Raw genomic sequence first — 16,861 nt, 5'->3', positions numbered from 1 at the left:
ACAGACTCAGCCCCAGAGCTCTCCAGGACCTCACTCTAAGCAATGTTTTGGTTTTTTACGACTTGGGGACTTCTTTTTAGAGCTGCCTGCCGTCACACCTTAGCATCTCCATGCCTACACATGCTCACAGGGCTGTTACTCACATACAGTACTGGACTGCCACATTTCATATCACAGAAGACCTGTGGGATATCACAGCTTGGAAAGGAGGTTTCTCTTCACACAGCAGCCCGAGGCCATATCCGCACCACTCTGGCATTCCAGATCCTTCCCTGCTTAGTACAAGGCAAGTGAGCTGTTCACAACACTTTGATGCCCTCTCTCTTTCCGTGCCTCCACTTCAGTGTTCCCTGTCCCTCATTCAGGCAAACCTGAAATTCAAAATGGCCAAATTCATCCAAGTTTCCGTTCTAAACAGCACCTTGTTCCATGCATCCCTGCAAAGCGTGGGGAAGCCATCAAACCCTGCCCTAGCGTGCTGAGACCAGCTACATGGCCACAGTGCTACTCCCTTCTCCCACTGCCACAGTGACATTTTGCTCTGCAGTGCTGAGGATGTTTAGGAGTGCCCAACCATAGGGCGATTAATTAATATAAGTAATCATATTAACTGCAACCTGAACACAACTCTTAGCATTGGTGTTAGAGATATACTTGTCCAGGGCATAGCTGCAGCACCTGCCCTTGAGATCCCTGTGTGCTCTCTCTGCCTGTTAAGAGTCAGGTGGTGTCATTCCTAGAAGGTGAATAAATTACTATTGCAAATTACTCTGATGAAGTGGCTTTTATTAGAAAGCCAGACACAAAGGGAGCTTGCTGATTGGCTAACAGTGATGTCATACCAGGCACAGCACTCAAATGCACAGATACGAATTTTCTCTTCTATATTTTGTGGGCAATTTTCATTTTATACTGGCAATAAAGCTTTACCAGCAGAGCCTCTCACCCTGTGAGTGTGATGGGGGGTCTGTACTCTTCAAGTGGCTGACGAAAGCAAAGTGGCCTTTGTTCCTGTATCTTCCAATGAACCTAAGGCTAACACTTTTCACCCACAAAGGCTCTGTGTTTTATTGCTCCATTAAATCCCATTGCTCTATTTTCCTAGGGGGGTAGCAGAGAAATTGGCATTTTTTTGGCTTACATGAACCTAAAATCATTCTGTTCACAGAGATTTTGCTATTTACAAACCAAAGCTTAAAGTGCAGGCAACGTAACAGCCCTGTTACTGTTCCAATCTTCAGCAAAAGGCAACAACGGCGCAACAAACTCCCAACAAATTAATTTGCAGGTTTCACATATTGGCTTTTCCTCTCTGCTAAACAATTGTGAAATTCTGTGAGCTCTGTCAGCGAGGCAAACTCAGTGTCCAGCCCACTGCGTGCTTTGTGTTCCTGCTGTTTCCTCTGCCCGTTATGTACCACTGAGGTGTAAATTCTGCCAGGCAGGACAAGCCGAACAGCTCCAGCGCTGCAAACAAGCTCCTGCTTGTGCTGGACAAACACTGCAATCCCCTCTATCGTACAGCACAGATCCTGCACAGCCTGTGCATTCTTCTTGAGTAATGATTCAAAAGTCATTTGTGCTACGAGGGCACGAAACAAAACACATCTATCATTTGGAAGCTGCAGAACATCCTGCAAACCCCCAGATAGTCAGACAGATGAAACTGGGCACCGAGGACTGCTGGAGAGCTCAAGCATTTGCTGCTCCCAGTCCTGAGGTCATGACTCTGCATCATCATCAACTTTGTTTTCTACCAGGGGGCTGGAAGCCAGAAAACATCATCTCTTATCACCTGAAGATTTGCTGAGATGCCTGCCCTTTCTGAATAACAACATCTGCCCTCAGACTCCTCGGGGCTGGATCTGAGGCCATTTGAAGTCCTGAGGGTAAAGGTGCAAGGGATGTGTTTCAGGGAAAGAGAGACAGTGACAGCCTGCCTGCGAATCAGAGATGGGGGGAAAAAGGAAAAGAAAAGAAGAAAAAAAAACCAAACAGAAATCATAGGAGAAAATGCTGTCTGGTTAGGACACATGGTCAGCATCAGCAAAAAAGGTCGTGGCTCTCTGGTTTAAGGCCTAGCACAGATTCAAATTACCCTTTTTTGATCTGACCTCCTTTTCTGTCCAAGGAAGACAGCAAAGAAGAAGGAGCCATGAATCCTGGATCCAGTCCCTGCTTCACCACTGCATGGCTTGGCTTCACACCCCTCTTCACTTTTGCCACTCTGTGCTCTGAGAAGAGAATTACTAAATGCATCAGAAGGATCTTAAGTAAAAAACAGTTCTACCATTCTTAAGAATTTTATTATAGCATCTTTGACAGTCTGGCTTGGGCCACCACAAACCAGAGCCAGGAAGCTCAGAACAGCCTTCAGATACCAAATTACCATTCAGAACCAGATCAAATTCCAAAGCTACAACCGCTGGCCAAAAGCAGCAGAACACAGAACAGAGCAGAACACACCCACACACATGGCGCCGACATCAAAGCGATGGTGCTGGGCCCAACTCTGCTTCCCCTTCTCAGAGTAATACCCTAGCTCACACCTTTGGTTTCAGTTGCATTATTCCCCCAAATGAAGCAGCCAGGCTCTAGAGAAGACCACGGTGCCACCTACTTAGCACTTGCCTTACAACAAGGGGTCGTGCATGCTTAGCTTTGTAATGAAGTTGTTTCTGATGTATCAGTCAGCCCCTCCCTCTCACTCGAGGCCAGCATTAGAATCACGTCTGGATTATAGCACATAGTAAGCTGTTCTGGGGTGATATGAATCAAAGCCCTGAAAGTGGGATTCCGTTTAATTAATCGTGGCTGACAGATGAAGGTATTGATCGCAGATTGAAAGGTTCAGGATTGGCCTGGAGGACAATTATCACAGGCACACTGCGTTGGGGAGGTGTTTCTGAATTCTGAGTGATGTGGGAGGGAAGCAGGGAGGAAATAAGTGAATAACTGCAGCTAATTACAACTTGTGTGAGCATCCCAAAATTAGGTTGACTAACCAACCACCACCAACGGCCTAAACCAAAAGAAAAAGGAAATAACTGCCCGGGATGACAAAGGGTCGCTTTTGCCTCCACCGAGCTCCTTCCTGCACAGATGGGACAGCAAATCCGCCAATGGGGCAACGCGGAGCTGCCCCAGGGGATCGGCCAGGCGACTGCTGTCGCTACAGGGATAATGAAAGGTATGCGGGCCAGCAGAGAGGGCAGATGGAGGCAAAGCTGCAGCTAGCAATCTGTGCACGCACAGCGACCAACCCACTGCTCCCTGTCCACGGGATCCCCATAATCTCCCAAGGCAGACCTGCTGTTACAAACGCTCTCATCACTAACGCAGCAGGGGCGGCTAAGCAGAGAGAGTGAATGATCTAGCAGGGGGTTAATAAAAGGACTGACGCAGAACAAAAAAGCCTGTCAGTCGCTATACGATGTGCTCTCCACCCCCAGGAAATTAAAAATTGTAGCCTGCGGTGTATGCTGTTTCCTCAGCAGGACTGGACGGGGCAGTGGGACAAGGAAGGGAAGGATGGGAAGGGGGGGGGGGGCGGGGAATCAAATCTTTTTTACATCTGTCGCTTACGATGCTATATACTAAGCACTGTTTTTCTGAAGGACCGGTATACCTGGTCTCTCAAAACCTGACGAGTCCAAGCCACTTTTCTGTGTGTTGCTGCCAGCAGCTCATCCCAGAGAGCCAACTAGACCTCGCCAGGCTGCTCTGCCTGAAACTAAAGTCCATGCTAGCATGTTTCCATGGAAATGGGAGAGAACAAATGCCTGTGACACGATTCCCCTTTTCTGATGTAGATTTGGACCATTTCTAGCATTCTTTCCTACCAAAAACCTTCAGGCCTGGATGTTTCGCAGGAAAAACTGATGCAGGAGAAGGAAAAAACAACTGATCATACGAACCAAAACCCACCAGCTTTTCCGGTGAGCAGCAACTGAACTCTAAAGCGCGTTAATCCACCAGAAACACCCTCCAAGGCAAACAGAGCCCTCTGCCCATCACAAGCACTAAACACAGTTCAGAAATTCACAGGCTCCCTGTTGTACAAGCGGTTAGCAACGAGCTCTTCTCTCCCCTCTTTAGGCTGTTCGGTGCAAAGCTGCCCCGCGAAGGAAGAAATCTCGGGGCTCCAAGGTGAACCCCGCTGCTGCTTCGTGCCCGTCATTGTCTGCGCTGCACTGCACATTGTCTGCAAGCTTTGCAGGCACGCATTTCTGCCCGGCTGCGCAGCACGGGCCCGCAGCGCCCTCTCCTGCAGGCCGCCCGCCGCGGTTCGGTGCCGCACAGCCAGGCGGGCACCGCGGTGCCGCCGAAGCGCCCGCAGCCCGACGCCCCGCTTGCTGTCGGGGTGCCGTCCTGCTCCCAGCTTCCTGCCCGGCGCACAGCAGCCGAATGTGCAGAGCTGACATTTCACAGGGGCCGATCCCTGCGGCGCTCAGGATTTCTAACGATAACTTCTCAGCACCTTGAGCCAAGGCCTGTGGCTTTTTGCCAAGCAAAGGCACAAATCCTTGCCTGCCTGTACGCTTTCTATCAACTGCTGGGCACTCCGGATAAAGGCGAGTTCTGTTCATAGGAGTGTGGAGCGCTCATCACCCAAGGTCTGACTGCACTTTGCATCATACTGCACAGCTGAAATAACTCAGCAGTCCATTCTTATATCCTTGCCATAGAGTATCTCTTGAGCCTTGCACACCAGGAGCATCCCAGCAGCTGGCTCCTGCCATCCCCGCGCCCAGCCTGTCCTGGGAGAGGGGTTTAGGAGAAGAAATGCAAAAGATCTTGTACAGAGCCAAAGGTAAAATGATGACACGTTTTATTTCAGTAGGAAGTTGCTTGGTTGGTTGGTCTGGAATTATTTTAAAGGACAAGTGCTGGAAGCCAAGGGTACGAATAAAAGAGCTTTATAAATGTAGATACATTGCATGGATAGAATAAATAAAGCTCATCTACAGTTGCCATTTTACCTTCCCAGTGGATGAAGGTGAGGTGTCCCGCTTCCAGGAGATGCAGAAAAGCATCAGACCTCTTCCTTAGGCACAACAACATTGGACACAAAGCACTGCCTGAGATGTCAGGCCTAGAAGAAACAAGCTTGGTGCTTCCATGCTATCAGGAATGATGCCTTAGAGAACTCAGCTTTCCTTCACAAGGAACAACACTTCCAAGGAGCAATGTCTTACTGGCTGGCACAGTAAGAAAAAAAGCAAAACAAACATAGAAACAAAGTAGAAACATTTCTCTTCTTCCTCCCTGCAAGGGACTGCAGAAGGTCCCCAGCTCCATCCCAGCATGGCCAAACCATTTCATGCATCACCAGCCTTGTTTCACATATTACTTTAGCTCAGCATACTTGGCACAAGCACAGCTTTTGCTGTGCTGAGGAAGACTGCTCCTTCCTTCCTTACCACTATGAGAAATCCTGTGCACACTGTGTGGGAGGCTAGATGTGGGTGTGTGCAAGCCAGTCCTAAGGTGACAGGCTGGCTGGTTGTAACAGGGCTGAGAGTCTTTTCCAAAACCTACAGCAAGCTGGTAGGCCTACGTTCCTTCTGTGTGCTGCTGATCAAGCCCCAGGAGGCTGCATATTTCACTGTCCTCCAAGTCTCATTCATCTCACACTTGCAGTGAGTGTATGTATTTGTGGTTACAGTGAAATATATGACTCTCTACTGCTAGGCTATACGAACAAGAATTTATCTGCTTCGCAGATCCTGCTGGCTTCCAAGCGCATGATTTGTCCTGGGAAAAAAAACCCAACCAGTCTAACACTGACAGGATCTCCTGGTGGCAGTTCCAGGTGGTCTTTTGTGCGCTGGCGATAGAAGGTTTTGTTTTTCCTTTGTCCTTCTCCACTTTTTGTTAGTCCCTCCTCCACTACTGGCTGTGGTAACACAGAGAAGATAAGGGCAGACAGATACCAAAAGGTCATTAAGTTCTCCTTGGCGGGCTCCAGGGGAACAGGAACAAGTCAACTCCATACTGCCCAAAGGAGACACAGGCAAGGTCTACGTGCCCTTGACTACTGCTGAACATATATATACACACATGCACCCTGCCATCAAACTTCGTGCCAGGCTGGCACGTTGAACTCTGACAGTCCTGAAGGCTTCCCTTTAGATTTACTGTGTTTAAGACAGCTGTGGTCATGCACAGCTCCAGCTTTCCAGGTACTGAAGTTTACAGTTGATTTCTCTTGCGTGACTGCAGATGAAAATCAAAAGGCATAGAACTGATAAAAGGAATCTTAAAAAAATATATATTTTCTGTTTTAGGTAGTGAACAGAGGAACAGATCTAGATTCACAGGGTGTAGGTTAGTCCTGCCTGAGACACAAAGGTTTTTGCCTTGCTTGCCCTTCTGAATCTTTCCCCTTCTCTAAAACACCTGTCTTCTGCCATGCAACTCCCAGGTCAGCACTTCCTGGGGCTCACACTATATTAAACACTTGCAGACAGTAAATGGGACTTCTCTGGTGTCCCATAATCTTGACAGAGTATCAAATATTTGCAATTAAAGAGCTGCCTTGCACAATTTCTCAGATTCCTTCTAATTGCACCCAAAATGGGCACACAGCCTGGCTGATGCTGTTGTCTTCTGCATTTTCTTATGCTCAGAAGAAATACCTCCTTTTATTTTTGCCTTGCTGTATTTATGATCTGAAAAGTTGCCAAGGGTCCCAACTGGGCACACTTTTGTCCTTTTCTTGTCTTACAGATGAAAGCTGCAGCATGCAGTTTCAGCAAAATAAGCTAAAGGCATTTTGAGGGCACTAACAGTGGCATTTTACAACTGCCCTGTGGGGATTTGATCTCCTTTTAGTTGGGAGACCTTCTGTCCCTGAAATACAGCTTGAACTTTTCACATGAGACTGACAATTGCTAAACATTCTTGTGTTATTTAGAGGCATCTTAGCTCTGTTGATAGTGGTGACATTAAAAGGAAAGACATCACTGTCCTGCCACTGCATTTGCTGGCAGCAGATGACACAATCACCCTCAGTTCATGAAGGGATCAGATCAGCTGTGGGTTAGGTGCATCATCTTGACGTAGAAGGCTCCAAAACAGCTTTCTTTGGTAGATCTAATTAAAGATTTGCCAATAGTTAAATGATTTGGAAGAAATATGGAGTTTACATATCCTAACAGCCTCTGAGCTGGCTTATTATCAGTGGGCAGACAGCTCACCACTTCCCAAGGTGAAGTCATGACCACGGGAAGCCAGCAGGTGCCTGCCGCATGCTATTATAGCAAGCTACACTTTCATTTCAGGTTTATTCTCCCAGCTCTTGTTAGCAGACTAATGAGTTTATGATTATGATCTGCCACAGCTTTTGTCCTTAATGTGTATCTGCACCTGCCTGCAGAACATCAGTGGGTACAACACCGAGTCCCACCTGCTGCCATGAGCAGCACAGGGCGCACTGCTGCTACTTACTGCTCCAAAACTCACGAGCTATTTCTATCCAAACATGCACGAGTGCTAAGAATGTGACAGTCTATGTTTAAACCATGCTAGGATGCCAGCTGGGAAGTGGGTGGAAATGAATCTTTTGTCAAATCACTAAATTCCATTTTCTCCAAATTAATTAATTCACAAAGAACACAGCCCTTCGTGGATTTCACAGTTAAAAACAAAGCCACTCTCTCCTCCCCCTACATTATCTGTCAGTTGTGCCACAAAGAACAAAAGAGCTCCATTCTTCCTCATTTGATCACATCACTGTGGAGGGGGGGGAGAAAAAAAAAAAAAAAGCCTGTCTTGGCTTTCAATGTACCTGAGGTCCTGATCTGCCCCACGTTGGCTTTTCTACACTGACATCCAAACATTTGTTTCTGCCTGCTGCTTGGAGCTGACCTACAAGGTTGTGACCCAGCCCCCAGGGAGCAGCCAGAAGCCCCACGGCAGGCCTGGCACTCAAGGCACGCCCCGGTTCTATTTTCAGATCGAATTTACTCAGTTTGTATTAAATGCCAGGTGTCTGTTTGATGTCTCTGCTGCGGTGGCAACTCTCAGATCACATTTGGTTTCCCGTGGACAAAATCCAAGAGTGACGGATGGCTGGATGGGTGCCCGGCCGAAAGCTCAAGAGCCTACCAGCAAGAAGCACTGCAGCACCTGTGACTTCAGCTGAACAGAAAAAAATAACATGCACTGCCACCAAAACTCCAGCTGCCCGCAGGGCTCCTGCTCCTCACCTGCCTCACCTACCTGGGTAACTCGCTAACCTGGTCAAGTGCTTAGTGCATCACCGTGCCCTTCTGTAGTTGTAGTGTCTCAGGGCAGCTGTCCTTTTCACCTTCAGCTGCTTACCGAATGCTAAATCAAGTAGTAGACTCCACAGTTATCAGCTCCTTTCCCTAAGAGGGCTCTGTTTGGGATGTGTTTTCTGACACCTCTCCCTGTTTGACATCTCAGGCCTTCACTTGAAGAGAAGCCCATGCTCAGTAACACCTCAACACTCCACAACAAAACACAGCACTGCCACGGCACATCACACTGCACATCCACAGCACCACTATCTCCTCTCTGACAGTGCTGAATAGTGTGATGCCTGGGAAAGAGACAGCGAGCAATCATTCACTGGTCACCCTCCAGACAAGTGGCTTCATAACCTGCCATGACATTTCTCTGGAGCATCTTTGCTTGATACTGAAGCATGCCATTAGTTTAGCTTCTGTACAGAAGCTGGTTTGAATCATCCTTATTGCCCTTCTCTGAAGAAATTATTATTTTTTTAAATACAAAACTTTTTTTTTTTTTTTAGATTAACGGGCAACCAGAACTACTCTTGTAGCCAAGCAGAATTAGCAGCTATCTTTAGAGCAAGTCACAGGTCTAATCACTTTCCTTCAGAGACACAAGATGGACTCACTCACTGTTAAACTCTTCTGCATGCTTGATATTTCAGCTGGAGTTAAAGTATGAAACAATAAAGTGACACAATAATCTGCTTTGACAACTATAGCACAGTAAATATATCAGCTGTTATGTCTAAAATAAGGTAGAAATGGAACACTTTGCTTTCTTCTACATAGTTGTAAACATGAGGGAGGCAGAGTCTTTCTCGCATGCTCAGCACAGAGGTGCTGTCAGTGCTTTCTCTCCTCTGTCAGCCCACCTGCCCGCTGGGCCTTGTCTCCCAGAGCGCCACCAAGTGGGCCTTCAATGCTATGAGCTGAACAGCCCTCGTGCAAGAGATGTGCTTTGATCTGAGTCGGCGAGAAGAGCCCAACCGCCTGAATTAGCCTGAAGACACTGCAAAATAGCTTTCACGAAGAATCATCTCTGAGTTCATAACATGAATACAACAGCACAAAATAACGTGCAGGCTTTTGAAAGGAGCTCTCTGGAATCTACGGGTCAGTCAGCCACATGGCCACAAAGCATTTTGCTGGGAATCTACCTGGCTCAGTTCAAGTTCCTCTGGTTAGCTGTTCTCCTTGTCATACACACTGCCTAGCCTAGAGGCAGCACACCCTCACAGGAGCTACAGTTGCCTCAGAACTACAAAGGAAAATGAATTTAATGCTCACAGTGTCTCAGTAGTATCTGCACGGTAGCGTAAGTCAGAACAGACATCAAACAGTATTTACAATAGCACAGATTGTTCTGGATTTCTGTGACTGAGTTACTATTATTCCTAGTGCATAAGAAACTACTTGCTTTGAAATTTGTTCAACCCACTCCCCATATAATCAGTCTCACCTCCCTTTTGCTCCTCTGCCTCCTTTTTGTTTCATAGAACATTTTCTGAGTGTTTCACGTGCACATCACTTTACTCAGCCACGTTTCTTCTGGAGAAGCTTCAACTTCTCCATTTGTTGCCTGCCCTCCTCTGCTGATTAGCAGAGCAGAAGTAGCTGCCCTCCTCAGCCAATTAAGACCAATCAGTTTTCACAGACAATCACTATCACTGAACCACCTTACACCCTTACACACCCTCCACACCTTACGCAGAAGGAAAATACCACCACAACTTCGTTAAAGCAAGTATGCTGTTGCTAAAACCTCTGCAGACAGACCTGTAGAAGACAGTTTTGCTAGACACCACTGTTTGTGAGCTGTGTCGGTTAATATATATGGCACGGGGATCATAAGAGTAGTTTACAATATGAACTATGAAATATACAAATAGTGTTGGCAGTCTCACTGGTGAAGTTTTCCAACAGCTGCCTCTCAGTAGAACAATACACAAATTTATTGCAAAACACGAATCGGGGCTTCAGTTTGAGTGCTAGACTGTGCCTAGCTCAGAACAGCACAGAAGGCACACTGCATCAGTCAGCACATCGCCCGCCTGTCAGAACGCAGAGCCACTCTGCTGCAGCCCTCCTGTCCCTTGAGCTGCAGCACAGCCTGTGCCACACTTACGCAATGCAATTCTACCACAGCTGTGATTAGAAGACACACTTTGCTGGTAAAACTGCACGGCTGTCAGCTACAGATCGTGCCTCTTCCCTCACTTACGCTCACAGAACTGTGACCCAAGTGTGCCCTATCCATTGGCAAAGCAACCTCAGCACGCCCTCGCATACAGCTCTGCAAGTAAGCAGAACTAAGGACAGCCAACACTTGGTTCCTCTGTTCTAGTCTATCCAGGTGTGCCTACAGCTTTCTTCACAGTCCTCCACCACAGCGAGAGCTTAAATTAAAGCCTAAAGGGTTGCAAATGAAAGGCATCACAGAGATCCAATTTTTAGGAATTTTCTTGAATGGTAACAGAAACAAGTGATCCATTTGAGATGTATAATTCTGCTGATGGGGTGGTACTACTCCCATCTGGTAGAGGTACGTGCTGATAACATTGTTTAGCAGCAGTCTGTGCCCTCACTGCTGCCATGCTAGAGAGCCACCAAACCTTTAAAACCAACTCACTCTCAGTGACACCAACATGACAGGAACAGAGTTTGTAGTGTATGCAATAAAGAATGCAAAGTATGTTTTATGAGATACAATCCACACAACGCTCCCCAGTTGCTATGTAAATTGGATGGATCTAGTGGACTGAAGAATATTTCATGAGCTTTGTTTTCAGATTTCCTTTCCCAAGATAAGATTGGACATCTGTCATTCATCTTTTACCTTGCCAAAGAAGTTGGAATAGAAGAAAGCACTTAAAGCATTGCTTTATCCTGCTCATATCAGAAGTAGATCCATCCTTTCTTCCGGGTCATTATACAATGTCAGCACCCAACAGATTTTGCAGGGCTGTTTATAGGGCCAAACCTGTCAGAGAAAGAGGTGTTTAGCTGGCCTGTTGTTCTGCAGCTCTCAACAACTGGCAGCCCTGCTCGCAGCCAGATCTGCTGCAGGGAGGGGGCCGAAGCCCTGCCAGGCAGGGCAAGCAGCTGATGCCAGGCCCCAAAGCAAAGCCAGCACACGGGCTGCATTTACAAGTAGGGACTTCAGACTCAGCTCAATTTAACACTCAGAAGCTAACACAACACACCCATCATTCACATCTGTCCACCTTTGAAAAGGAAACCTCTCCCACCTGACTCCCCTTCTTTTTGCTGTTCTAATTGACTAGCCTTCTCCATTTTCCCCTAAGCTATCATCCCACATGCTAATACTTTCCAGGTTTCCTAACTTCCCCCTTACTTCCAGAAGACCCTTTTCCAGTTGGTGCTGCTGCACCAACTTGCAGTCTCACCAGAACAAGAACAGAATCAGAGAACTATTAGTGCAGGAACAGACTAGGATCATCTAGTCCAGTCATCAGCCCACCCCCCCCCCCCCATGCCCAGTAAACACATCCCTGAGTGCCACATCTCCACATTTCTTGAATGCCTGCAGGGACAGTGACTCCATCACCTCCCTGGACAGTTTGTGCCACTGCAGTACTACTTCTTCAGAGAAGTTTCACCTAATAGCCCAACTTGAACCTCCCCTGGCACAACTTGAGGCCATTCCTTCTCATCATATCGCAGCTACTTGGGAGGAAAGGCTGACCTCCACCTCACCACGGCCTCCCTTTTAGGAGTTGGAGGGAGAGGTGAGGTCTCCCCTGAGCCTTCCCCAGACTCCTCCATCCCAGCTCCCTCAGCCACTCCCCGTAACACTTGTGCTCCAGACCTCTCACAGCTCTGTAGCCCTTCTCCAGACACACTCAGGGCCTCCATGGCTTTCTTTTTGTGAGGGGCACAAAACAACACAGCACTCGTGGCATGGTTAGCACCCAGTGCTAACTACAGGGGGACAATCACACCTTCCTGCTCCTGCTGGCTGCACTATTCCTGACACAAGCCAGGATGCCATTGGCCTTCTTGGTCACCTGGGCACACTGCCGGCTTGTGTTCAGCTGAGCATCAACCAACAGCCCCAGAATCTTTTCCTCTGCACTGCCATTTGCTCTGCCCCAAGCCTGTAGCAATGCACAGCGGTGTTGTGACCAAAGTGCAGGACCTGGCCCTTGGTCTTGTAGCTCATCCCATTGGCCTCAGCCCATCAATGCAGCCTGTCCAGATCGCTCTGTAGGGCATTCCTTGCCCTGTAGGGCATCAACACTTCCTCCCAACCTGGTGTCATCTGCAAACTTACTGAGGATGTACTCAGTCCCCTCACCCAGATCACTGATAAAAATATCAAGCAGGGTCTGCCCTGACCCTTGAGAAGCACCGCTCATGACCAGTCCACAGCTGGATTGAACTCCATTTGCCACCGCTCCCTGTTTCATCCCTTCAGCCAATTCCTTACCCAGCAAAGAGTACACCTGTGCAAACCATGGGCTGCAGCTTCTCCAGGAGAGTGCTGTGGGAGACAGAGCCAAAGGCTTTCCTGAAATCTAGGTAGATTACATCTACAACCTTTCCCTCCTTCACCAGGCAGGACACCTGGTCACAGAAGGCAATAAGCAATCGGCCAAGCAGCAGCTGCCTTTCATGAACCTGTGCAGGCTGGACCTGATCCCCTGGTTGTCTCATACTGGCAATCAAGACTTCCTCAAATCAATTTTTTCCTCACACATTCCTTGACAGATTTCCTATCAAGGATGGATCAGAAGAACCCATCTTCTTCTGATGAAGGGTCAAGACTCCCTCAATTTCTGATGATCTGAATCATTTCCTCCAGCAACAGGGCAATATTTCCTGTGCACAGGCTGCCACTGCCAAGAACTTGAATTGCTCAGGGTATTCACCAGCACTCTTGGTGGTTCACTCTTGCTCCAGCTCTGGGGCCTTCTGCTGGAAAGCAGGCTCATCGCCACAGGGTGTGAGCAATCAGCACTGCAAATCCCAGCAATTTGGCTCAAACTGAAAGCAGCACATCATTTTGGATATGGATGTTCCCAGCTTCAGCCCTGATGCATCAGCCAAGATGGAAGCCGTTCCACCCCCTACTGCTGAGTTCAAAAAAAGATGGTGAGGCCTCCAAATCAGACAGATTTATAATCATGAGGCAGAGCGGGAAGAAAAATTCTCTGCACAGAAAGATTGCTTCTGCAACAGCGAGGCGCTTATGTGGTGGCTCAGATTCTGCAGAACACCCAAACAACTGGCATCTGACAGCTTCACACTAGCATTTCTTCCAAACTCTAATCCTGGATACAGACAATGCTTGTCCTAATTAAGTAATTTAAATGGGGACTTGCATCTTTCCTGCGCAACTCTAGTTCTGAAGCACTGCACTACTGATGAGTGTTTTGCAACTGCCAAGACATGAAAGCGTGTTTGTTATTAACACATCACTATATAATTAGGGGACTTAGCAGGGGGCTGGTTATTCTCATGTTCTTTTTCCTCTGGCACTGACATTGCTAGATGAAAGTCTCTAGGTACCCGTTAGGTGACAAGTGAAAATTAGTTCTGTGGCCAAAACCAAGCAATTTGGCACAATTTAGGAGAGAGATGGTATTTTCTGCTCAAAAAGGCCCCAGAATTGGAACAGCGGGAGGTGTTACAGATCAAGATTGAGATGCGGTGGCCAAGCTGAGCGTGTGTTATGGAGCAGAGAAGCAGTGGGTGCTCAAGTCCAGGACTGAGATATGCTGGCAGAGCTGAGATGGGGAATGCTGCCCAATTTCTGAGCATAGCACAGAGTCTGTATTTTAATTGAAGTTCCTCTGCTCATCTGCATGGCTCAGTGCAAACTTTCTTCTGAATTTTCCAGGCCACTACTAGGACCCACCCAAAAAGCCTATTTTCCACTCTTTCCCACTCCTCTAGCAGCAAGCAATTGTGCTCATGTACTCTGTTACTGGCTCCCACTAAATGTCACAGGTCCAAGCATCAGAAACATCCGCAGTAATTCCATGAGTTTGGACAGATCGCTGCTCTAATGAGTTTCAAACTTGGATTAAACAAAGCCTGCAATCAAAGAGAGGAGGGTGTGGGATTTCAGGGGAAGGCTTGATCTCAGAGAACACGCAGACAACACCTGAATAATTGACTTCAGGAAGCCAAGGGAGTGCAAAGACACAGTAATGTGATGGGAGTGCTGGCTGCCACAGGAGGCAACAGCACTGCAGCCATCTGCAATGCAAATCCTGCCTTGAGCACTACCTAATGTTTATTAGGTGCAGCTAAAGATTCAATCCCAGGCACTGAAGATATGCATGACCGATCCCACCAACAATAAAGGTAATTTTCATCCTTTGAGAAAAACTCCTTCCCGCATTGTGCGCATGCCTACAGTTTAAGGTGGCCAAAGTAGGTCAAAAGGAATGACTCTATTTAAATATGTAAATTCAACTTAATAAGGAGTAAAAACAATTGCTTGTGAGTTCAAGCTACAAAAAACACTTCTCCACGGTTCCTTTGGGAACCCAAAGCTCTGGCTTTCACCCCTCCCTGTTATTCCTCTGCTTGCCTATCCTCATCCCCTTTCCTCTCACTTCCTGCCTAATAGGATTCTGGCAAACCCCCATGTCTCAAAACTGAGCCTGTGATCAGAAAAGCAAACTCAGTAAGGTCATTAAGAAGCTCATGCATAAAGGTTTGTGAGCACTGAGTGGCTGCTGAGAGCACATGCTCCGTGTGCAACTCTCCATAGCTAATTTTCAAAAGAAGCATTTGCCTGCTTGTTTGTCTGCCTCCTGCAGACAAAGTTCCCCCCTCCTCACTTTCTTTTTTTTTCTTCCTTTTGCTAAAGGGAACAAATTCAGTTTCCAGTAACTGAAAACTGATTAAAACTGCCTTTGTTGTACACCCCCTCCAAGTCACAAGCAGCTCATACCACGAAACTGTGTCAAGAAAAGGACTTCTTACACAAAGGACTTCATATAACCAAGAAGAAGAAATGCAGAATAACTGTAGAGGTGACATTTTAACTCTGTTTTGAAATCTACCAACTCTTCCTGTATTAGGAAGTATTCCAGCAAAAGTTCTTAAAATCATTCTGTCACACCTTTAAAATAATACACAGACCTAAATGAGAGATAATTAAACAGGAATTTAATTAATACTTTTCTACTCAATTCTGTGTCACTGCATGAATCCAGCAGCTCTGCGCCCCTCCCCATCACCTCTAATTGAAGTCTGTGGGGCGGTGGGCAGCTCGAGGGACGAGACATAGGGTGCTGCATTTTGGTTGGGAGCTGACAGTTTCACCTCTAAATTACCTTTTCCAGGCAAATCTAGATCTGCACTAGGTTAAAACAAGTATGCATCTAAACTGCTTGTTAGCTCTGTGACTGAACAGGTTCAGTAAGGGAACTTTTCTTCTTGTTGTCTTGCAGGAGTCAAGATCATAAAACAGATCTTTCAATTACCTTTGCAGCTTCTTTCAAGTTCACTAACAACACTGGTCATGGAGCCAGAATATCAGCAGTTTGCAGAGACTGAGTAGCAGTGGTTCCTCCCAGGCAGGTTTAATGTGGAAACTGGACCTGTTCTGGGAATAAAAAAAGACAACTTGAGTCTTCAGAGCAGCAATACAGAACACAGTATTAGCATCAGATGAAAAACTAATCACCCCAAATTGGAATCAAGGCTAATTCCCTGACATACTACACTACTGGATGGGTTATCTGCTCAGTGTCCAACCCTCTGGTGGCACAGCACTAATCACAGAATCCCTGAGCTGTGTCAGCGCTGCAGGTGCCTTATGGGCACTCTAATTATGATGTTCTGCAACAAGGCTATAAATACACAGGCTCCCACAGGTGAAGACCTGATTGCACTGAGCAGCTAGGGGCTCCTGTGGTGTTGGCTGTGTCCTCCAGCAGCACAGCATTAACCAAGAGCTGCACCTGGGGAGCCCAGAGGCACTGCAGCAAGATTTCACGGTGCATACAGCAGCAGGAAAAGGGCCAAAGGGAAAAAGGGTAAACTAGTTAAATGGAAAGTCCTACCGAAAGAACCCCACAAGCCTTCTGCCGCTCCATCTCCTTTACTGTTTGTTTTGTCAGAGTTCGAGAAAGTGACAGCCATTCACAACACGGAGCTGAGTGAGGGAATTATCAGCCCTCAGCCAACGCAGCTGTCAAACTCCCGCACATTTCGTCGCAGGCTCACAGCTGACGCTCCTGCCGCTCCAGCAGCCCGGCTCCCCCCGCTGCCCTCACAGCCCCGCTTCCAAGGCGGGCAGCGGTCCGTGCGGAGCTCGGGCAGAGCCGGGGCTGGGGGCTGAGATCGTGAGCTGCGTTACTGAGGAAAAGGCTGAAGAACACGGAGCAGAAATATGGCCCGTGAGCCCATAGAGGAGGAGGGCAGCGAGGGACGGAGGAGAAAGGGCGGCCTGAGGGAGGCGAAAACGAGCGCAGCTCCATCCTGTGTGGACCGAGCCCCGATGGAGGCACCGGGACAGCGCTCCCTGGACGCTCCTCGGTCTCCACACCACGGCACTCACGCCCCGTGGGCGGGGGTCGGGCTCCCTCGGGCCCCAGGACACCCCGAAGCCCCGA

The sequence above is a fragment of the Lagopus leucura genome, unplaced genomic scaffold, assembly GCF_019238085.1.
Source record: "Lagopus leucura isolate 7727_CA_CO unplaced genomic scaffold, USGS_WTPT01 Super-Scaffold_100052, whole genome shotgun sequence".
Lineage (NCBI taxonomy): Eukaryota > Metazoa > Chordata > Aves > Galliformes > Phasianidae > Lagopus > Lagopus leucura.
Note: the sequence above shows the minus strand (reverse complement) of the source record.